The 23,893-nt window shown below is 45.6% G+C and overlaps 2 pseudogenes; both read left to right on the plus strand.

The window, feature by feature from the left end:
- Positions 1 to 2,941, plus strand: LOC136516191 (uncharacterized protein At5g39865-like; annotated as a pseudogene).
- Positions 2,942 to 15,532: 12,591 nt separating this feature from the next.
- On the plus strand, positions 15,533 to 19,333 carry LOC136516738 (receptor-like serine/threonine-protein kinase SD1-8; annotated as a pseudogene).
- The last annotated feature ends 4,560 nt before the right edge of the window (positions 19,334 to 23,893 follow it).

Raw genomic sequence — 23,893 nt, forward strand, 5'->3', positions numbered from 1 at the left:
ATGGAGGATTGCGGCATCATCATGCCTGGAAGCGGCAAGAAGCCGTCCCAGCTGACGCGGTCGCTGACGTACCACCACCACCACCACCAGGGCCACTAGCCGGCGGCGGCAGCGGCCAGGTGGCGGTGGCAGCAGCTCGTAGATGAACCACGCTGTAGGGTCGAGATGGTGGACTAGAGGGGGTGAATAGTCCTTTCTAAAACTAAACACGTCAGCTAACCGAAACAAATACGGAATTAAAACTATCGGTCTAGCCACCTCTATCTAAGTTCTCAAGCACCTTAAAAAGATAATAATTAGGCAACAAAGGTGCCGGGCTAGCTAGAGCTCACCTAATCACTTCTAGAGCAAGGTCACACAAACCTATGCACTAGTACTTCAAACAATCGGGGGAGCTCCCACACAATCTAGTAACCAAAAGTACAAAGCCACCTAAGCTCACTAGCAATGCTCAATAACAAGGCTACAGAAGCCAAATTAAAGAGCGCAAATTACTTAGCTACACAAACTAAGCAATATGACTAATAAGGTTACTAAAACCAAATTAGCCACGTAAGGGAACTACTTCTATGCTACACAAGCAAGAAGATAACTATCAAGCTACACAAGCAAACTAATTACAAGAGCATCTACACAAGCACAATGTATATGAAAGTAATTGCAAGCTTGTGTAAAGGGGATGCAAACCAATGGGAAGACAAGGATGACACGGTGATTTTATCCTGAGATTCATGTGCTTGCCAACACGCTAGTCCCCGTTGTGTCGATCGCTCACTTGGTGGTTTGGCGGCTAATTGGCATCACCCGCCAAGCCTGCACATCGGGCACCGCAAGAACCAACCCTGAAAGTGAGGGTAGCTCAATGACATGCTCTACTAGAGTTGCTCTTCGCGATCCCCATGGGGTGAGCACAATCCCCCTCACAAATCCTCCTCTGGAGCACCGCACAATCTTCTCGCGTGCTTCAATGGAGTCACAAGCCACCAAGCCATCTAGGAGGTGGCAACCTCCAAGAGTAACAAGCACCACTGGCTTGCAACTCGATTACCTAGTGCCACTCGATGCAACCTCACAATGCAATCGCACTAGAATCGCACACTTACTCAATCGGATGAACACTATCAAGTATGTGTGAGTTAGAGGGCTCCCAAGCACTACCACATAAGCCACCAAGGCTCTAGTGTGCTCAGCTACCAGCCCAAGGCCAGCCACCACTTCTATTTATAGCCCCAAGGGCTAAACTAGACGTTATCCCTCCACTAGGCAAAACCCGCAGCGATCGGACGCGCCGGTCGTGATGACCGGACATGCCAGGCCCTGCGTCCGATCACTCTAGACCGTCTGTGTGTTGCCTGTGTTTGACGTTGGTCGCGCGATCCCAACGGTTGACTACCTTCGTGCGCCAGGGACGATCGAGCGTGCCGAAGCCACGACCAGACTCGGTGTCCCTACGTCCGATCTTGAGCCACCACGTACCAGTGAGCCAGTGATCGAACGCGCCGTCTAAATGACCTGATGCTCCACCACTCCATGTTCGTTCACTTCCAGAGAAGGTCCAGAGAGGAGAAAACATGACCGGACGCCACCCTAAGTCCGGTCCTCTCTAGACAACACTACCGCGCTACGTCCGCGTACGTCACGCCTAACCAGATGTAGAAGCGTCGTGTCCGATCATTTGACCATGACCACGCCACTTCAGCTTACACTGATCGGACGCACAGGTCCTGCCATGGCCAGCGTCCGGTCACCCTCAGAGACCTCTTTTCGCCTCCTTTTCTTCACCGAGTTGATCCACACCAACTCCAACTTCTTCTCCTTCGCAAATGTGCCAACACCACCAAGTGTACAACAACTTGTTCTAGTGTGTTAGCTTTTCACAAACATTTTTCAAGGAGTTAATCACTCAATTCACCACGCCACTCGATCCTAACACATATGCACAGTTAGATCGCTCAAGAGGCACTAGATGACCGATACGTAAACAAGTTTACTCCTCTTGATAGTACGACCATCTATCCTAAACCCGGTCATAAGCTTCTTAACACACCTATGACCGATGAAATAAAATGCCCTAGGTTATACCTTTGCCCAAGCACAAATGATATGATCCACTTCATATCATCACGTGACCGTATTGGTTCATCGATATTGACTTCACTTTCTCTTCACCGTTGCCTCGGCCCATCGGTGCCAAGTCATCACTCAACTTGCCCTTCACTCTTGCAACCGGTCCATCGAGCCAAGCCTTATATTGATCTTCTCCACCTTGGTCACATGACTCAATATCATGTCTCATGCAATGAGCTCCTTCATCACATGTGTGCGCCTTGCAACATATCCAAGCCATTTCACCTCCATGGCGTAGGTTGCTCGCACATGATGTGCTTGTAGACTAATCACATGTGTATCTCACTCGAATACATATTAGTCCACCTAAGGTAGTCACTCAATTACCAAAACCAAAAAAGGACCTTTCACGCGCGCAGCGGCCGCAGGCGGTGGCGTTGTACCCGACGTCGTTGCGCGGGGTATGGCGCACGTTCGCGGAGTGCGCCACGGTGCGCGCCATCCTACACGGGTTCCACGTTGCTGTGGATGAGCGAGATGTGTCCATGGACGCCGTGCTCCGATGGGAGCTCCAAGCGCTGCTGGCCACATGGGGACGCGCCTTCGTGCTCCTATAGCTATTCATCGATAGCTCCCTCGTCGGTGGCACGGACGAGGTGCGGCAGCTCAACGAGACCGGACAGCTCTGGCGCCTCCTCGATGGATGGCCGAGTAGGACCTGACCTTCGTCTACAACGCCTACGCCGGCTTCGGGTTCGTCCCCTGCACCGGCTGCGGTGGAGGCCGCAAGGCGTTCGTCGAGGAGGACCGTGTTGTCCGCTATGGCTAGTGCAATGATAATGGATTGGTACGCTGCGCTAACTGTTGTTCTTGATTAAGGATGGTAACGGGACGGTTTTGGGTCGGATATCCATGGGTTTCAAGTCTTTCGGGTTCAGGTTCGGGAATGATTTCTCTCCCACAGTTTTCGGGTTCGGGCCCCCGAAACCAATCGGGTTCGGTTTCGGGTTTGATTTTCCACCCGTGGATATTCAAAGGATATCCGAAATAAAGCATTTGGAATTAAAACTCATGTTTTATAATATGCTAATAATAACTTGTTTACTTAGATTATTAAATTTATTCTAAGTTGACTCATGAAAATATTTATTATTTTGTTGCCTCTTGTTTGTACATGTGAATATGTGTATATATATCATGCATATGTCTATTGAAAGTCCTTATTGGTCTTACTATGTTGCCATACAAAACGTGTTTTGGGTATCCATTCGGGTCTCGGGTATCCGCGGGTTTGGTTTTGGGGACGGATTATCACCTGAATCGGTGTTCGGTGCGGTTTTGGGTTTCGATTTCGGGTTTTGGGTTCAGGTGCACAGAGGCTCCACCCGATCTGAATCTGCCCCATTGCCATCCCTATTCTTGATCGCCAACGAGGATGAGCAACAATTGTTCATGGTGCTAATCCAAGTGGTAGAGGTTGTAGAGATTATCAACAAAAAAAGAAGAGGGGCTCCTTGTCGTGCTTGCCTACTAGCCTTGCCCTGCTTGCCTTGGTCACACTGCTGCTCATCGTGGTCGCCGTGCTTGCGATGCTCGCCTTGTTGCTACCACGTGCCGTGCTTGTTGAGGATGCCCACCACTTATTTGACGAAATGCCTCAAAGGAGTAACCTTACCAATTCAGAAAAAGATAACTATATCAAAATAAACTAGGCAACCAAACACATCCTTGAGCTACCAGGCTTAGACAACGTAGACAACCAAACAATCACTCAATCAGGGATTCGCTTGGTGAGAGCAGGCTAAGGCTGCCCAGGCCAGGTTTCTAGCCAGGCTAGAATTTAGCCAGAAAACCAAACACACCTATGCAGTAAGATATGGGCATTCCTACGGAAGGGCAAGGCAACTGCATCACTAAGAGCACCGATTGGACCAAGATCAATATGGAGGCCTCGCTGCAGTGCACAGTGACAGCACTCGAGCCGGTGGTCATGTTCTTTATCGGCATGTGCACGAGAAACCTCTTCCACGGCCTTACCGATGTCAAGGTCCTGTGTACAACACTGTGCAGCGCTACCGCATCGATGTGCTATTTGTTGTGATCACCACAGTGGCTTGTCAAGTACAACGACACACTCCCCCGTGGACTGTCACACACTCACTCACACGCCACGTGATGCTTGACCTTACCGAGGCCAACTCTAAGGGAAAGGTGCACTGCTTTCGCCACACCATCGTAGGTCTACTTGCCAACTAGGGGCGTGTTTGATTTCCTAAATATGTGTGTCCTAATGATGTAACTTCATGTGTTTGGTTGTCACGTTCTAGCAGAATCGAGCTCAGTTCAGATCGTGTTTGTTTGCCTGTACAGAAGAATGCGGTGACCCTGAACTTAGAACGTGGTAGTGATTGACATTTCATCGAACGCATGCATGGTGGTGGCGTCTAGCAGCTGCGCATAGCAGGGCACCACCACGAAGGAGCCGACACGAGCGGCATGGCAAATGCAGACGCCCCCACCTCGGCCTCACGGCGCTGGCGGGACGCCAGATGGGACATGATGTACGCTAGGGACGAGGTGGGCGCGTTCGTGTTCGCCATGGGAGGTCTGATACAATGGACTGGCGGAGCTGAGCGCCCTGGTGTGCAGAGGCCATGGCTGAGCGCTTCTAGGACCCGTGCCTCTAGCCAGTCGAAGCTTTTCATGAGGATGTCCCTCGTTTCGAGCATGTGCGTGCACGGGGACAGGCGTGCCTTGGCGATGTCACTGTCCCAGTCCCGCATCGTCACCCCCATGTCGAGTGCGCGGATCGGTGGCATGCCAGGGAAGTGCAGTTTGGTTGTAGGCATGTCCTTGAACGAGGACAGGGCGGTAGGGTAGTAGTACGGCAAGTGGAGCAAGATGGCGAGGTCACCTAGCGCGGAGGAGAAGATCTGCACTCTGAGAGACGGTAACGACGGCTTCCTCCCATGCACCTGGGGTCGCCCGCCACTGGCACCGTTGCCACCATGGTGGCCAACACAAGTAGCGCTAGTAGCAGGTGGCCGTGGCCATGGCAACACGGCGGCGGTGACGGTGGTCAAAGGCGCGGCCATGGCAATGGGGGTCGCAACGGCAGCGGTGGAACGCGCGCTCGCACCAGCTTGGCATTGGCGGCCACGGCAATAGGGTTGCAGCGGCGGCCTTGGCATCTGCGGCGAGCGCGAACTGCATGCGGACGGAGACCAGGTGTGCGGTTGCAGGAGGTGAAAGTCAGAAATAGCTGGGACGTGACTCAAGCCTGCGCTTACGCGCTGAAGCCAGCCGAGCCGCCAGGAAACGAACCTCGATTTTGTTTCTTGGCCGGTGGTGAGAGGCGGCCTAGGCTTAGTGGTTGGGCCCAAGCAATTTACCTAGACAAGCTGGAAATGGTTTCCCGACAGAACCAACGTCCACGTCGCCCGAAATTTTTCTGACCGTCTGATCTTACAGTCGTGCATCCTAGATCCCTTGGAGGATAGTCGTGCGTCCTAGATCCCTTGGAGGGGATTCTGTCGAAAGCGGATTCTTGCGCTCCTCTCTGGCTTCTCCCGGTCCTCCTCTGCTTCCTTCGCTTCTCTTTAGAATCCAGAGAAGCAAATATATATCCCAGCTGCCGCTTCTCCATCTAGCTTCTAGCCCCCTCCTCTCTCCTCTTTGTTCTCTCTCGCTCTCCCCGTCTCCCTCCGACGCGGGCAGCGCGACGGCGCGAGCGGGCTGCAGCGGCGGCGCCCCTCCTCCTCCTCCTCCTCCTCAGCCCTCCTTCACCTACCTCCGTTTCTCCCTCCCCTTCCTCTCTCTCTCCCCTTCCCATCCGAGGCGGCGGCGGACACGACGCAGCGGCGCCCCTTGCAGGCGGTGCGCTGGTGTGGGTGGGGCCCCGCGGCCCCCTCCCTCCCCCCCATCCTCCGCGCGCGGCCTCCTCAACGCCTCCTCCCCTCCCTCCCCCCCATCCTCCGCGCGCGGGCTCCTCAACGCCTCCTCCCGTCGGGGAACGTGTGCTCCTCTGGTTGCCGAAACCCTAGCTACCTATACGCATGCTGCAAATTGGTTACATGCTTGCCACTTCTTCTGATCTGGTTTCGTTTTTATTTTTCCGGATTGCTTTCAGCATCCTTGCTTCTCTTCCTTAGGGTTCGTCTACGATTTAGGTACAAAGGAAGGGAGTTTCGTTGTGCTGTTGTTGTAGCCTTTTCAACATATATACGCATATGCCTATGCTGCTGATTTATTTATTTTCTACTGAGCATATGCCATTGCTGATGATGTAGCTATTCCAATTTCAGTGTATGACAATGTGTATGAGGTAACCTGACCATATTTCCATGCCATTGCTATTTTGCATTTTCTGTCCACCATATTTCAATGCCATTGATGCTGAAAAAATACATGCAGTTTGTTTAAAGATAAGCTTGCGTTGTCATGAACAATGATTTTTTTTTTCAAACATGTGCTTACTCTTTGTGTTCTTAACGAAAAAAATTCCAAGTGCGTACGTTTAGGCCTCTCAATTTTAGCTTACATATGTCGACGTTGTTTATTTTCCATTGTTTTCCCATTACTGATGAGCCATGACTATATTTTGTTCAAAATCGGCTTTGCATTTGTTTATATCTGATCAGCTTCGCTTATCAGCCTTATATAGATCTCATTTGTGTAAACCTGTAATTTAAGCACCATAGCTCTGGCCTTCATTTCATTGTAGTTTGGTTTCAAGTTTTCGTTTGTGCTTCGCCTTTGCTCCTCTTTTTTACATCCTTATAATTATCCTGCCCTGTCTCTCTTCACTTATTCAACTAAACCTTACATAATCAATTACTCCACTGGCTTTACCATGTTTCTAATTTAAACCATCAGGCAATCGTTCTGCATGTTCATCGGTTTGTCAAAGTTGAGGAATTGTGGAGAATCACTTTTGATAACTGCATCTGAGTTTTGTTAAATTGGACGGCAGCATATTTTCCAAACTAGGTGTATCCTCTAATTGGCTGAGGCAAATTTCAGAAATGAAATAACCAAAATTTTGTCACCATGCTTAATCCCAGATGTAAGTTACCTGTTGCTCAGACCCTAAGGTCATCAGGATGGCAACCCTACTGCCACAACTATTTGAGAAAGACTATTCCCTGACACCACCTTGTTGGTTACTTACGAGGCAAGAAAATAATAACTTTGTACTTAAGTAGCGTTCTCCCCTACAAAAACTGAGGAGAAGCAGGGTCCACGTCACCCATGCCAGCCGGACCAGCGCCACCGGCTCACGGCGCGAGGCGCTGGCGGGCCACGACGGCGCTCCCAGGTTGCGCTGCAGCGCCGTGCCTGGTCCTTTTTTTCTTTGTTCAGCCTGTGATGAAAAGTTCTTGCCTGTTGCTCCGGGATATGATATGATGTTTATTCGCTTGTGAGGTACTGGGCATGGCCTGTTACTTATATTATGCAATTGCTGAGAGTGGCTAATTTCTCGGCATGCCTTGAAGCTCTAGGTCGATGAACAAATGATCATTGGCATGTTTTTGAGGCTTTTAAACATCCTGTTTTCATTGAAAGAAATTCTTACCTTCTCCATTACTGCGATAGAAAGTTTACAAACCTTTAAAAGAACATGTTGGTTTACAGAGAAATATCACTGCAAATTGCTATTATTTATCTAGCATTCTACACTGTATTTTTTGCATCTCCTTTTACCTAGGTCAATTGGTTATTCTTGTTTTTCCCCATGTCTTCCTACCTATTCTCTTTTATGTATTTTTTGGAAGGTGCCAATGAGAGTTGTTATTTGTTGCCTATTTAGTCACAGACTATGAAGCTAGAACTGCCTCTTACTTATGAAATCTGAACTCCTGAGGTCATTGCCTGTGATGATTTCCTCATTTGTCTAATCTGAGCTCTGCCTTTCCTATTTCATTGCATACTTGCTTACATTTTTTTTCTTTCTTCGGCCTGTGATAAAAAGTCCATGCCCGTTCCTCCGGGATATGATCGGATGTTTATTCGCTTGTGAGGTACTGGGCATGATCTGTTAGTCATATCATGTAATTTCTCAGTGTAACTGATTCCTTAGCATGCCTTGAAGCTCCAGGTTAATTAACAAATGATCATTGCCATGTTTTTGAGGCTTCTAAAAATCCTCTTCTCATTGAAAATAAATTCTTACCTACTCCATTACTGCGATACAGATTTTGCAAACCTTTAAAAGAACATGTTGGTTTACAGAGAAATGTCAACGGGAATTGCTATTGTTTATGTAGCGCTCTGCGCTTTTTTTTTTGCATCTCCTTCTACCTAGGTCAATTGGTTATTCCTGTTTTTTGTCATCTTTTCCTATCTATTCTGTTTTCTGTATTTTGGAGGCACCAATGAGAGTTGGTATTTGTTGCCTGTTCAGTCGCATACTATGCGGTTAGAACTGCCTCTTACTTATGAAATCTGAACTCCTGAGGTCGTTGCCTATGATGACTTCCTCCTTTATCTAATCTAAGCTTCGCCTTTCGTATTTCATCGCATATTTACTTATTATTTTGGTAGTTTTACCGCATTAGATATGTGTGTTACCTTCACTAAAACATAGATCAGAGTAGTCTTAGTTGTATAGGCTGTATTAGCATTTGTCTGACTGAGAATTGAGAGAATTTTCAGACTATGCAGCAAAACAGAGGCTGGCTATGCTCCCTATGATATGTTAGTTTATTCATGTTATCATATTTGATGATCTATTGATCTGTCCTTCAATTTTTTTTGTTATTTCTGGCTGTGCTCTCGTCAAAACTGTGTCACCTCCAGTTTTCTTGGTAACCTTTCCTATCCGTGTGACTTCAGGTACGTTGCAGTGGTGTATTCTATATTCCAGTTTTCTTGGTATTGTTTTTGCAATTTAGTGACCATCTGCTACCTCGGAGACATAAGGCATTGCAAAATCTTGAAACTGCCCCGCTTCAAATTGATTTCGAACATATTTTTTTTAGTTTACAAACCATCGACGTTGCCATTATCCGGTGCAATCTAACATTAGCTCAAATGTGCTCACAGTCACAACAAAAGACATTTATATAATCTACATGCACATGTAGGTCAAAGTGATAGCTGACAAGGGTGACCCAATAATGAATCTGCTACCACAGTGAGGTTGGACTCCTATGGAAAGGAAGAAAAAAAAGATCTGGACGAGTACCTAGGTAATCCCTTGGTCATCTCTTTCATGTTCTCTTTGTCTGATTTAGTGATTTCACAGTTTGGTTCGCATTTGTTTGGCAGTGGAATTTCTATCAGTTTGTAGTATTTGGTTGCTTCAAATAGATAAGTTTCTGCAACGTCCTAAACAGTTCCCTAAGGATTGACAACTTTTTCTAAGGGATAGTGCAATGTATAACTGATTTTTTTTCTGCACAGAATGTCGGCTTTTCTTGTGCTCCCTTTTGTTTGTCAAGTATCAGGCTTTATCTTAGATGGTCATGATGATTGATCAACAATGGACTCATGAGGGAATACCTAAAGAGCTAAAATCCGTTATGTTAGCAGATTGGAGATAAGTAACAGTGATTGTTCTCTAGCTTATCAGTTTTCAAGAATACTTGACTGCACACTGCAGATGTTCAGCAGAGTCAAATTAGGAAGTGTGCTTGCATGCTTTGTATTAGGTGTTTGCATCAGTTGATATTCAAGGGAAATGCTTGTGGCTGCAGTATATGTTATGTTTTAGTAATAACGCAATTTGATATCACAAAAGGGCAACTACACTACGCTTATCAGGTAGTCAAATTTGGCAATCGACGTCTCAGTGACATACTTTGGACATGTGTTCATTTCCTCCCTTTAGTTTCCCGTCATTGATTCCCACCTCTTTTTAAGTTCTTTTCGTTACGATCTCAGTGTGTCATATATAAATGTCTCAGTTTGAACTGTACCATGATGATCCTATTTTAACTTATTGGGATCATATATCTATTCTGATTGGTGTTTCAATTCTGAGGTCCTGTTCGATTACTTTTTCATATTTGTATTTACACTGATTTTCTATAGCTTTCGATTTGCTGTGTGCAACTTGATATTTTTGGGTGAACCAAATGTTTTTTGCAACATGTGTAAATTATTATTGCATATGGTCATATTTTCACAAATTTATATTCTAATATGAGCTATAAGAAATTTATGCAGGCTTAGATTTTCTTCAAGAGTAATCTGATCTAGGCTTTTGGTTTTCTTTTCTACCAATAGTCAACAATAGCGCAATTACACATAGCAAAATGAAAGCTCCTCTAGAAACAGCAAAACTACCCCAGAGAGGAGTAGCTTCCCGATGGCCACGACCAAGAGATGGCAAATAGCCTACAACCTTCTTCCCCACCTACCACCCTTTCTGCGAGTGCTATCAGTGGGAACCGGGGTAACGTCCGCAACTTTTAGGATAGGTAGTAAATGATGTAGAAGTTTATGGAAAATTTATAGAATTTCAAGGCACATACCAGAGAGCATTTGCGTCCGAACGGTGCTCATAGATAGCATAATCACATCAAATCCCCAAATAAGATATCTGAATATACGGAGTTATTTGTTAAAACAGGTGGTCAGTTAACAATCTATAGTCTGTTTATGCTTGATGGTTTTGTCATATATTTCTTTTTTTATGTAGTGAAATCAAATTGGAGGAGGCTGCTATTCTGCATTACACCTACACATAATTCTCAGACCTAACCTCAATGAGGGATAGGTGTAGCTACAAGCCAACTAAAGAAGATGTGAAGCATGTCTTATCTTGGAATTTGACCATTTGGTGAGCTGTCTTTTCTTCCCTTTCTTGTATCTGCATGGCATCTATTGTTTCCCTATGGGTACAGACCACCTTGTTAAGATCATAAACTATTTTCTGGCAGAAATGTTGAAATGGTACATTTATTCCATTAAAGTGATATGATGTAAAGAATGAGAGGGGAAGAAAAATGGCTAGATGGTTTGTTTACCTTAGAAATGCCTGTGGAAACTATTGGGGGTGGAAACAATTCCAATTTTCCCAATATGCATGTACTATCTTCTTTAAACTGAAATGGATGTAATTATTTTTAAAGCAGATACAGAGGTGCTGGGACATTGCTCAAGCACAACATTGTACCCTTGTTTGTGTGCCATATGCTAATCACATAAATACTTCCCGTGGTCCATTCTCCATTACACAATGTATAGCCAGCCATGCCATATAACCATGCAGCTGTCTTTTGAATGCCCCTCTTTCTTACTCTGATTTTGCCAACTTCTTTAGCTAAAGGACCAATTTGGTCATTATCCCGAAGTTCTTGGCTATACATTTGCCAAAAAAGAAAAGAAAAAGAAAAGAAAACTGATATGCCTCTTATTAGGTAGCATTATGCATAGGTAGCTAATTGGGTAACTAACTTGGGAGCGCTAATGAATCCTGCATTGTGCTCTGCCATGGCAGGCCTCTATAATTGCATCAGCAGCGACTGAGGATGAGATGAGGAACTGGTAACACTCAGCCCTCTGCTTTTGTTTACCAAGCACCAACCATTCCTCCCTATCCTACCTGAATTAAGAGAGATCACGCTGGTCTAACTACCTACTATTTTTAAACTGATTGTCTTTGCTGCTGCATAGAGTGACAACATGGAACAAGATGGCTGCTTCGTCATTTGGCGAGATGTGCGAGGTTATATTTATCACATCAGACGCGGCCGTGATTGCCTTGCCATCTCAATCCTATGTACATATATACCAACGGTTCCTGGGAAACACACATCAGTCTCTTTAGAAACTTAGTCGTGTCACTCCGTATATACTCATTATGTCGCTACTTCAACTATGCTTAATCTACTATGGCTGTGTAATGTTACCAACTACTTCCCTATCTATTTGACTGCTAACTCGGTTTCTGTATTGAAAGATTCAATATATATTTTCGAATGTGAACTTACCTGTGTCTACCAACGCGCGCAAGGGCGCGCACCTTCCACTAGTCAAACACGAGCAGTGGCAGCCCACGGGCACGGCTAGGCCTCCGTGCCAAAAAGTAAATGATCGAGCGGGAAGGTAGCTTGAATTGGATCGAGATCCCAGACTTCGTGGGCGTGTTTGATTTCCTGGATCTGACCGGCCTGCCCAGCTGGCCTGGCTTTGGCCAGCCAGAGTCTGGACCAAATGGTACTGGTGATTGTGTTTGATTGCATGTTCCTGCCGAGACGAGTTCAGATTAGAACGTGTTTGTTTGTCTGTACAGAAAAAGTATGGCTACCTTGCACAAAAATATGTTAGCCTTGCCACCAGAGTTCCTCTTAGGCCTCACTGGTATTCCATCGAGCAGTTGAACTCATGCACCTGGCAAGACGACGAGCTCGGCTCACTTCCACCTCACGGGGGTCTTTTCGCAAAACAAAATCGTACGCAGACGAGTCAAAAAGACTCATTGTACATGCCCTTAATAAAGCAAAGAAACATTGGACTTGTGGCTAATGGCTGGAGCTTGGGTGGATTGGACTATTGGAGCAATAATTGGCTATTGGCGAACCAAATAAAAACAGACTCAGCACGGCTTTTCGCGACAACGCACGCCGCCGACCCAGACGCAGCACCTCTCAGTGACAGGTGGGGTGAACGCCTCCCGGTCCCGCATGTCACCGGCCGCGCCATCCATCGAGCCATGCTGATCCCAGGTGTGAAAATAAAGAAAAGGAGGCGAGTAGTTTGGTCTGGACCGACGCGGCGAGCGTGAAGCCGGTGGGGTCGTCACGGTGACGGCTTTACGTCCAGCGACGTGACTCGTGAGGGTGCACGACTTCGCGTGCACAGATATACACATATTAGAGCCTCTTCGGCACTGTTTACGTCGGCTTCGGCTTTATCTATGTTGCGTAAATCGAGACACTGTAGCGTGAAGCCGTTTTGTAAGCCGGGGTTAAAATGAACTAGAAACCAGGAAAAGCCAGTTTTTCTGGCTTCACCGGTGAAGCCGTTTTGAATGAGCCGTGCCAAATGAGGCCTTAGTATACAATATTGTATATTCTTGTTAAACCCACCATAGAATATATGGTTAAACATTGATTTATTTGGTAATGCAGTTTAATACATTTTACTATAAACTTTATTAAAGTTAGAAAAAAAATTAATAACTTATAAAGGTGCGTAGGATATAGACCTAAATTGGCCAAAGTTTTGGAATGGGATGTATGGTACATCCTCATGTTCCAAATTATATAGTTCACTTTGTTTTATTCTAAGACAAACTTTTTTTATATAATTTTGATCAATTTTATAGAAAAAATATACCAATGCTCATATATTACTTGTTACCTGGGATATATAACAAGTAGCAATGCTTAGCTGCTATACTTTAATATCAATAACAAGTAGCAATGCTTATCAGCTATACTTTAATATCAATGGCACACGATGATACTTAACGACTATAGAACCGTGGTAAAATGTTGGTCTTTTAGGAGATGGTGTTTATTGTAAGATTTATTGGTTAGTGGTTAGAGTTGGGCATGCCCAAGTCTTTCTTTAGAGCCAATTCATGGAGCAACCACCCAGGACAACACTACAATCACGAGAGCTACATGGATGTAGCCTTAGCTAAGTAATTAGAAGAGTTTAGAGTAGTGTCAATGGGGCTACTCTGATGAGGGTTATCCCAAGATGTGGCATGGTCCTAGGGTACTCTGGTTGCTTCGGCTCTAGTGGATCATTAGAGGGTTATCATTCACTGGCAGTTTTATCCTAAACGCTATGTAAAGACACTTGTCGTTTACCCATCATCCAGGCTAAACAACCACTTAAACGGGCAAAACGATCATTTAAAAGAGATAAATGGTCAATTAAACGATAACGACATACTATTGTGTGGCATTTAAATGGTGTGTAAACAGATTAAATGGTTGTTTAGGCAAATAGTGCTCACTAGATGTTTTTTAACGGAGTGAGTATATGCTTTATTTACACATGGTAACACAGAAAATACGAAGTTTTGCAAGTGCTAGATCGGCGCATGCCCTGGACTTCTTCACTGAAGCAACACTCATAGCAGCTTGGGAGATCTAGAAGCTGTGGAGTGGTAAGGTTTTCCGACAGCAGTACCCTACGTATAGTTTATAGCTTGCAAACTTTAAAAAGAGAAAAAATTCATGGACGGTTCTTTAACTTGGCAAGGGGTGCTATCTAGGTACCTCTACTTTTAAAATGCCAATTCTAAGTCCATGAACTTGGCTTCGGGTGTCATCCAGGTCCAAACGGGTCCAAACCCGCTTTGGATGCTGACGTGGCGCGCTGGCGTGGCTCTTATATGTGGGGTCCACATGTTAGTTGGTTATATTTCTGTTTATTTTTATTATTCTGCTGATGTGGCACGCTGACTTTTTTAAAAAAAATTATTCATAATTTTTTCATATGAGCTCGGATGAAGATAAACTTTATATCAAAATTATAGCCCTCAATAGGATTTACAACTTTGTAGTTGAGTTTTTTTTTAATTGAAACTGTTTAGGGTCCTAAAATACTATTGTAAGTTTACATATTTTAAAATTTGAAATTTAAAATTATCAAAAAATCTTGGATGTTGACATGGTGTATATGAAAGTTATAGTTCTCAATACAATCTACAACTTTTAGTTGATTTTTTTTTATTTGAACTCGTTTAGTGTCCCAAATATTTGTTTAGTGTTCCAAATATTTGTATTTCTTCTAACTTCTAAGTTTCTTATTTCAAAATCTATAAACTTAGAACACATATTTGGGACACTAAAAAACTTTAAATAAAAAATTTTTCAACTACAAATTTTTAGATCTTATTGAGAACTATAAATTTCATATACACCATGTCAACATCCGAGATTGTTAGATAATTTTGAATTTCAAATTTCAAAATATGCGCAATTACAACAATATTTTAGGACCCTAAACAGTTTCAATTCAAAAACTTTTCAACTACAAAGTTGTAGATCCTATCGAGAGCTACAATTTTGATATAAAGTTTGTCTTAATCGAAACTCAGATGAAAAAAATATGAATTATTTTTTGAAAAAGTCAGCGTGCCACATCAGCAAAAAATAAAAAGAAACAGAAATATAACCAACTAACACGTGGGCCCCACATGTAGGAGCCACGCCAGCGTGCCACATCAGCATCCAGAGCGGGTTTGGACCGTTTGGACTTAGATTACACCCGAAGCCAAGTTCATGGACCCAGATTTGGTATTTTAAAAGTACAGGACCTAAATGACACTCTTTGCAAACTTGAAGGATCGCCGATCCTTTAAAAATCAGTGTTACGTTCAATCGCTTAGATTTAATAGTGATCTTAGATCATCCTTGCTTATGGCGTGACGCTTTCAATTAATTCCGGTTTTATCCCTAACCCCTTAAGTTTATTTTAAATCAAATTTTATTGTGGGATCTCCTCCAAAGTCTTTTGCGTAAATAAAAAACACATAATTATGATGCGGGTATACCCCACACGGCCACAGGCCACCGAGTCCGGTCGGGGGTGCGACGTACCACGTACGTGGGCGACTGGTTGACTCTTGACCAGCCCATACAGCCGAGTAGAAGACGGGGCCATATGCCGTCGTGCTAGCTGCCAGGAGGTAGCTTTGCTTCTTTCACTTACCGCAATGGCTGCAGCTAGTGCTAGCCACCAACACCGCCGTCTCTGCCACTTGGTCATGCTTCTGCTGCTCCCCTTGGCTTCCAGCGCCAGGGACAGGGACACCATCACGTCGCGCCGCCCGCTCATGGGCAACGAGACGCTCGTCTCGGCCGGCTCCGGCAACTTCGTGTTCGGCTTCTTCACCCCGCCCGGTTCTCGCCAAACCTATCTCGGCGTCTGGTACGCACGGGTGGCGCCCCGCACCGTTGTGTGGGTCGCCAACCCCGACGCGCCCCTCGATGGCAGGGTGGAGGATAACGCCGAGGCCAGCCTCTGGGTGGGCTACGATATCTACCTGCTCCTCCTGACAGACGCCGTCACCGCCTATATGTGGAACGTCCCCGGAAGTGCGGGGAATGCTGGCACGGCGAGGATCCTGGACAACGGCAACCTGGTGCTCTTGGACGCGCAAGGAAGCGTGCTGTGGCAGGGGTTCGACCATCCCTCTGACACGCTGCTCCCGGGGATGAGCCTCGGGCTGGACGTTGCCACCGGCAGGACCTTGGCGCTGGTGGCGTGGAAGAGCCCGTCCGACCCGTCCTCGAGCCCGATCAAACTGTCAATAGACGCGTCCGGCGTCCCAGAGGTTTCCATCTGGAACAACTCCACCAAGATCTGGCGCTCCGGCCCCTGGGACGGGGTGCGCTTCACGGACGTCCTCCTCCTGGACACCGCCGCCGGCAATTTCAGCTTCGTCGGCGGTAACACCTCGGTGGTGACCGACGAGGCGCGCAACTCGAGCATGGTGTCGCGGCTGGTCCTGAACAGCACAGGCGGCAGCGGCGGGCTGCTGCAGCGGTGGACGTGGGTGGAGGCGGCCGGGGCGTGGCGCCTCGACTGGTACGCGCCCAGGGACCAGTGCGACACGGTGTCGCGGTGCGGCGTCAACGCCGTGTGCGACACCAGCAGCCCGCTGCTGTGCTCGTGCCTCCCCGGGTTCACGCCGCAGACGACGGCGGCGAGGGATGCCGTGGACGGGTGCTGGTGGAAGGCGCCGCTTGGCTGCCCCAACGGCACCGACGGGTTCGCCGTGGTGCCGTACGCCAACGGACCAGACACGGCCACCGCCGTGGTGGACTTGGGTGCCAGCATCGAGGAGTGCCAGCAGAGGTGCCTGGGGAACTGCTCCTGCACGGCGTATGCCGGCGTGAACGCCAGCGGCGGGCCCGGCCAACGCGGTTGCATCATGTGGACTGGCGGACTCGCCGACCTCCGCGTGCATCCAGACTACGGCCGGGACCTCTACGTCCGCCTCGCCGCAGCCGATCCGGGTACGTCGCAAAATTCCACTCAATGACCATGATGAGCAGTCCACACTGAACTACTCAAAACTCAAGTCCACAATGTGATGTGTACGAATCAACCCTTCTCAAACTGGGAACAAACTCACTAAAATGTTGAAATTGGATCGATGATTGCAAAGAATCATGCAGAAATTTCAGTTCGGGGACATACGTTGGATTAAGAGATGCCAATACTGATAAACATCATCCTTCAAGAACCCATATTCCATAGGTACAACTTTTGCTTGTATGTGATGCATCCAAGATCCATAGTGCCATGGTCCAGGGATCTGGGCTAGGCATGCATCCTCTGTGCTGTATGTTGTGTGCGCAAATTTATAAGATCTTGGTGAGTGGTATGGTAGGACAAGCACCAACTGGTTCATGACACAAGCAAAGGTTTGGAAGTGTCTTCCATCAACAAGTGAGCATTCATCTCTGCGAAAAATTATAAACTGTATTCTATATCCATCCATAATTTCTTTATCATGTACTCCATTCTAAATTATAAGACGTTTTTAGTTTTTTTTAAATCCATTGATTTTACAATGTATCTAGAGTCTTGACTATATAGAAATGCCAAAACGTCTTATAATTTGGGACGAAGGAGTAGTATAAAAGACCTACCCAAAATGTACTACCCAACAAAATAGACTAACCTTAGTTTATTAGATCCACTCACCTACTTTATTCTTGAATGTCCATATTCAGAAGTGAAAAAATCAACAGTGAGACAGTTCATTGTTTAAGGGTACCAGCACATAGTTACCTTCTATTGGTGATACCATACAGTCGGCAGCTCCGTTAATGCTTAACAGCCACAGTACTACCTGCGGCTCCTGGAAGGCTGCTGCTTATATCAATACCTTGATAATAACAACATGTGGACATTGTAAGTACAACCAAGTCCATGATAAAACTTATCAGATGTAATTTGTTCACCAGGTTCACCAAGCAAGGTGAGGAAGAAGAAGGAACGTATTAAAGTTGCAATTATTGTCAGCATAACTGCAGTGTCAATTCTTCTATCACTCGGAGGGTTCTTCATTTGGAGAGGAAAGAGAGGTAAATCAGTAACTGCAAGTAGTTACTTCAATAGATATAAAAGTATACATAATCCTAAAATCAATAGACACTTTGTTTGTTCATAACATTATGACTTTGCACAATATATATGAAGGAAATGGTCAGGAGGTTGACCTGGAACTGCCAATATATGATGTGGAGACAATAGCAGCAGCCACAGACAGTTTCTCCACAAACAACAAGCTCGGCGAAGGTGGCTTTGGGACCTGTATACAAGGTATCAGTTTCAACCTATATGATTGTAAAGTAGTAGTACATCCTAGGAGTTCAAAAACGATTCAGAGTTGCATCAGCTGAGTCTCTGACTAAATTTAACATCACAACTACCACACCTTCAATCATTCCCAAATACATATATAGCATGTTCTTTCATGTAATGAAATATGGAAGATGCTACTGTAAGATATGAATGCTTGTAACATTTTGAGTTGCCTATTCCTAACAGTTACTAGTAGTCTCAGTAAACCAAAAATATGAATGCTGGTAGCATTTTGAAATATAGAGAACTATTATCACTGGCCTAATTGAAAAATATTGACTTTATAACGACAGGGAAAGCTTGAGGATGGACAAGAAATAGCAGTTAAAACTCTTTCAAAAAAATCAAAACAAGGTCTTGATGAATTCAAGAATGAGGTCATGTTGATAGCTAAGCTTCAGCATCGGAATCTTGTTCGGCTGATTGGGTGCGGCATTTCTGGAGAAGAAAAGATGCTTATATACGAATACATGGCAAACAAAAGCTTGGACTACTTTCTGTTTGGTATGTACTTAACCTTTTGTAGCAATAAAATTCCAGATATTTCGAGGAATAAATGGGAATCTATGTATCTTATAACTTACCACTTAACAGACAGAACCAAGAGCATGCTACTTGACTGGCAAACACGATATCATATAATTGAAGGAATCGCCCGAGGTTTACTGTATCTTCAGCAAGACTCGATGTATAGAATCATCCACAGAGACCTGAAGCCAGAAAATATTCTTCTGGATAAGGATATGACTCCTAAAATTTCAGACTTCGGGTTGGCAAGAATGTTTGGCAGTGAAGACACAGAAATCAATACTGGTAGATTGGACTGGCACACGGTAAAGCAGCTAACACACTAAGAGCTTGGCGCACTATAGTTTATCCGTCTAATACTGTGAGATTTAATACGGTAATACTGATAACTTCTACTGTGCATGGCTGTCTACAGCGGTTATATAGCTCCGGAGTATCAGATAAATGGAGTATTCTCGATGAAATCAGATGTATTTAGTTTTGGCGTTATAGTGCTAGAAACTGGTGAAAGGAACCGAATTGTTTACCCGTACTCAGATCATCTCAGCCTTCTTGAGCATGTGAGCATCCATCCAAACATCAAGTCGATCTACACTAGCAATGCCCATTGTTTTAACTAATCACTAATTTTGCAAACATTTCCCATTTTGTTTTACTTTACCAGGCCTGGAGTGTATGGAACGAGGGGAACAGCCTTGACTTAGTCGACGAAAATCTGAATGGCTCTTTTAACTCGGACGAAGTGCTCAAATGCCTCAAGCTGGGTCTCCTATGTGTGCAGGAGAAACCTGAGGACCGCCCTTTGATGTCCCAGGTGCTCCAGATGTTGGCCAGCGCCGAAAACTCCTCACTACAAACTCCCAAGCAGCCTGGCTTCGCTGCGAGAAGAGCTGCTACAGAAAACCCATCCACAAGCAAGCCAGACTGTAGTGTTGCGGATAGCATGACCACCTCCTTGTTCGAGGGCAGGTAACAGTAGGCTAAGTCTCCTAGCGCAAAGTGGCATTGGTGCTATCTTCTGTGTGTTTGTATTACGACAAGCATAGGATTGTGCCATAGAGTTCTGCGAACTATTGTTTACTTATACAACTAGATAGTGAGGGGGAAATAGCTATAATTGGTTCTACTGCCAAGAATAAACTAGAGATTGTAGTAGAAGTACTCCTATTTGTAAAGCAAAGTGAATGAGCTGGTCAAAGTAAGACCTCTGATCGCATTGTAGTTGCTCCCCTTTCTCTTGCCCACTTGAAGTTAAGGTTACCATGGAGGAGGTGGCTGGACAGGGTGATGGTCCAGAGGTGATAAGATGAGAAATGGTGGCCCTCTTCGCTTGAACTAATCAGCCGTACCGTTTCAGTAAAATAACAATGTTTTTCTCTCACAACAAATCAGCATCAGCATCAACTGTTTTTCCAGTCAGCCGAACAGGGCCGGTTGCGGCGGCAGCGGTGTGGCTGCATGGTTGGCCAAATTAGGTATTTGGCATAAGAGGAAAGGATTGTGATAAAAAAGGGTTGTAATAAAAAAGGTAGTAAAGTTAGGGACCCCCTCCGGCTCCTTGTGCTCGCCAATGCCTACGAGATATCATGTTAGCTGCCTTATATAGAATCGCGCCAACTGCAAAGAGGGTAAATTAGAACATGTCGATAGTTCATGGTGAAAACTCAAAAATGGACTTTATAAAAAAATGACAAAGTTATACAAATAATTATTTTGGAAATTACACATATATTTTCTTTGAATTTTTTAAGCAATTAAAACCCTAAAATTTAGTTTAACCTTATAAAAATTGTTTTGGCTAAGAAAAAAACATGAAACCAGTTTGGAGTTATTTAAATCTTATATGCTCAGCAAAGGTGTGCATTGGAAAAATTAATTCCAAATTAGGGACCAAAGATAGATCATGATTTATAAAAAAATTCTAAAACTAGTTTCATATTATTCTGAGCTAAAACAAAATTTCTAAGATTAAACTCATTTTAGGATTTTGAATTCCATAACTTTTCCAAGAAAAAAATTATTTGTATAATTTTATTGATAAAGTTCATTTTGCCCCTGAATTATTAACCAGGTCTAATTATATCGCCATTGTGACTAACGTGATGCATTTAGGATGGTTGGTGGGGTGCTATGTAAACTAAAACCATCGTCTAAGCCTCCTAGTGTAAAAAAAACTGTAAGGAAAATGAATCCTAGGTCCATTTACTTTGGATTTTAGTGCTTGATGATCAGCAACTAAATTGGACTAATGAATTTGCAAGTAATTGTTTTGTAGTTTAATAGGGTGCAAGACGTGACTTGGACGAAAGGCGACATGATGATTCCACGATCAACACCATAAGCAAGATCCTAGAAATACAAGAGAAGACCCAAGATATCAAGCATAGTCTAAGCACGAAGATATGAACCAAACCGGACGCAAGATCACGAAAGAAACGAGCTTCACAGAAATGACTGGATGTGGCCCTTATCAGTCAAGCGAACAGGGCAAAAATCATCCACAGAGACCTGAAGCCAGAAAATATTCTTCTGGATAAGGATATGACTCCTAAAATTTCAGACTTCGGGTTGGCAAGAATGTTTAGCAGTGAAGACACAAAAATCAATACTGGTAGATTGGCTGGCACACCGTAAAGCAGTTAACACACTAAGAGCATGTCGTGCTATAGTTCATCCGTCTAATACTGTGAGATTTAATACGGTAATACTGATGACTTCTACTGTGCATGGTTGTCTACAGCAGTTATATAGCTCCAGAGTATCAGATAAATGGAGTATTCTCAATGAAATCAGATGTATTTAGTTTTGGCGTTATAGTGCTAGAAATCATCACCGGTGAAAGGAACCGAATTGTTTACCCGTATTCAGATCTGTTAGACATAATCTGCTGCTTCTATCTCTTGATTGGTCGGCATAGCTATCCTCTCTTGGTTTAGAAGATGAAACTGGTCGACCCGATTGACCACTCACTATTGCAGCAGCAGCAGTGAGACAGTAGGTAGAAATGGCTTACTTCAGCCTTGTAGTATAGAGATAGCTGAGCTAAGCTTTGTACCTTAGAAGTAGATAGTTGGTGTATCCTTGTAACTTAGGAGTAGGTAGTTGGTGTACTCTTGTACTCTGGTAGTAGCTAGTTGGCGTACTTACCAACAACTATGCACCTGGTAGAGGTACAGCTAGTGTTGTATATATTCTACTCAAAGGCAATACAACAAATCAGTTTAGTTTTGCCACATCCAGAAGCAGAGCTTTCGGCCAGTGCTGGGCTTGTGCTGTGTGTGCGTGTGAGCTATTTTCAATATTTTCTTCTACCTCTAGCCATAGTGAGTGAGTGTGCAGGTAAGCTTACTGCTTACCTGTGCAGGGCAGCCGAGGGACCAACAAGTGGTATCAGAGCTGTACAAGCGCCATCATCGAACTAACCGCTGGTGATGATGGATGGTTCGGAGATAGGCGACAACAGCGGCGCTGCTGTGGCTGCCCAGCCATGACAGGAGGTCATCGTGCGCATGGTGCGGGAGGTCAGCGACACCAGTTGGCCAAGGCTGACTCGCACCAACTATAGCGAGTGAGCGGTGATCATGAAGGTCAAGTTTAGAACCCGATGACTCTAGAATGCCATTGATAAGGGCACCGACAACGAAGAAGATGACATGTCAGCATTGAAAGCCATCCTCGCTGTTGTGCTAATGGAGTACAGGGATCCATTGAGGGTGAAGAGCTCTGCTAAGAAGGTGACGGCCCAACTGCTGAAGCAGGAGTACGCCAACCTCAAGTTCAAGAATGGTGAGTCAGTGGAGGACTTCTCCCTCTGCCTGCAAATGCTCATCAGCAAGCTATGGAGCCACGGTGTCATCATCGAGGAAGAAGAGGCGGTCTCCAAGTACCTCCAATCCATGCCAGCGAAGTACATCCAGATTGCTTTCTCCATAGAGACGATGCTGGACTTGTCCACCCTTACCATTGAGGATATGACAGGCCATTTGTAGGCGGTGGACGAGCGCATGGAGTAGGCCACAGCAACGATGGACAGCGGCAAGCTGCTGCTGACAAAGGAGGAGTGGGTTGCCTGGATGAAGGAGAAGTTCGAGGAAGCCTCCTCCAGCCGCGGTGGTGATGGCAAGCGTCACGACAAGGCTTCTTCGGAGAAGAAGAAGAAGGTCGACCCTAATGCCTACCGACGCTGCGGGAAGACGGGCCATTGGGCAAAGGAGTGCCCAAATCGCAAGCAGGAAAAGAAGGCTGAGGCTCATCTGGCATAGGCTGATGATGATGATGAGGCTACTCTCCTGATGGCGATGTTCTGTGCACTGCATGACGTTGAGGCCAAGGAGAAGGGAGAGGTGATGGCGGTGGAAGGGCCTAGGAAGGCTTTGAAGGCTGTCAACCTCGACGAACCCCGTGCCCAAGTCCACCTCGGACGTGTGGGCGATGAGCAGGAGCAGCGGTGGTTCCTGGACTCTGGTGCCAGCAACCACATGATAGGCTCCAAGGTAGCCTTCTCTAAGCTCAACGGTGACATAACCGGCACGGTGAAGTTCGGTGATGGCTCAAGGGTGGTGATCCGAGGGCGTGGCACTATCATCTTCAGGTGCCAGAACAGCGATCACCGTACACTGACGGATGTATATTATATCCCAGAGCTGTGTTCAAGCATCATCCGCATTGGCCAGCTGGATGAGCGCGGCAGCGAGGTACTGATCAAGGATGGCGTCCTTAGGATCAGGGACTAGGAGCAGTGGCTTCTTGCCAAGGTGAAAAGGTCCTGGAACTGGATGTACCTAAAGGTGGAGTAGCCCATCTGCTTGGCTACATGGCGCATAGAGGAGCCGTGGCTGTGGCATGCCCGGTATGGACATCTCAGCTTCGACGCTCTTGGTCGACTAAAGAAGATGGTGACTGGGCTACCTCACATCGAGCACGTAGGCGAGCTATGTGACAGCTGCCTGGTCGGGAAGCAAAGAAGGCTACCATTCCTGAAGACGGTGATGTAACGTGCGACAGTGGCCCT

This window comes from Miscanthus floridulus, chromosome 17, assembly GCF_019320115.1.
Source record: "Miscanthus floridulus cultivar M001 chromosome 17, ASM1932011v1, whole genome shotgun sequence".
Classification (NCBI taxonomy): domain Eukaryota; kingdom Viridiplantae; phylum Streptophyta; class Magnoliopsida; order Poales; family Poaceae; genus Miscanthus; species Miscanthus floridulus.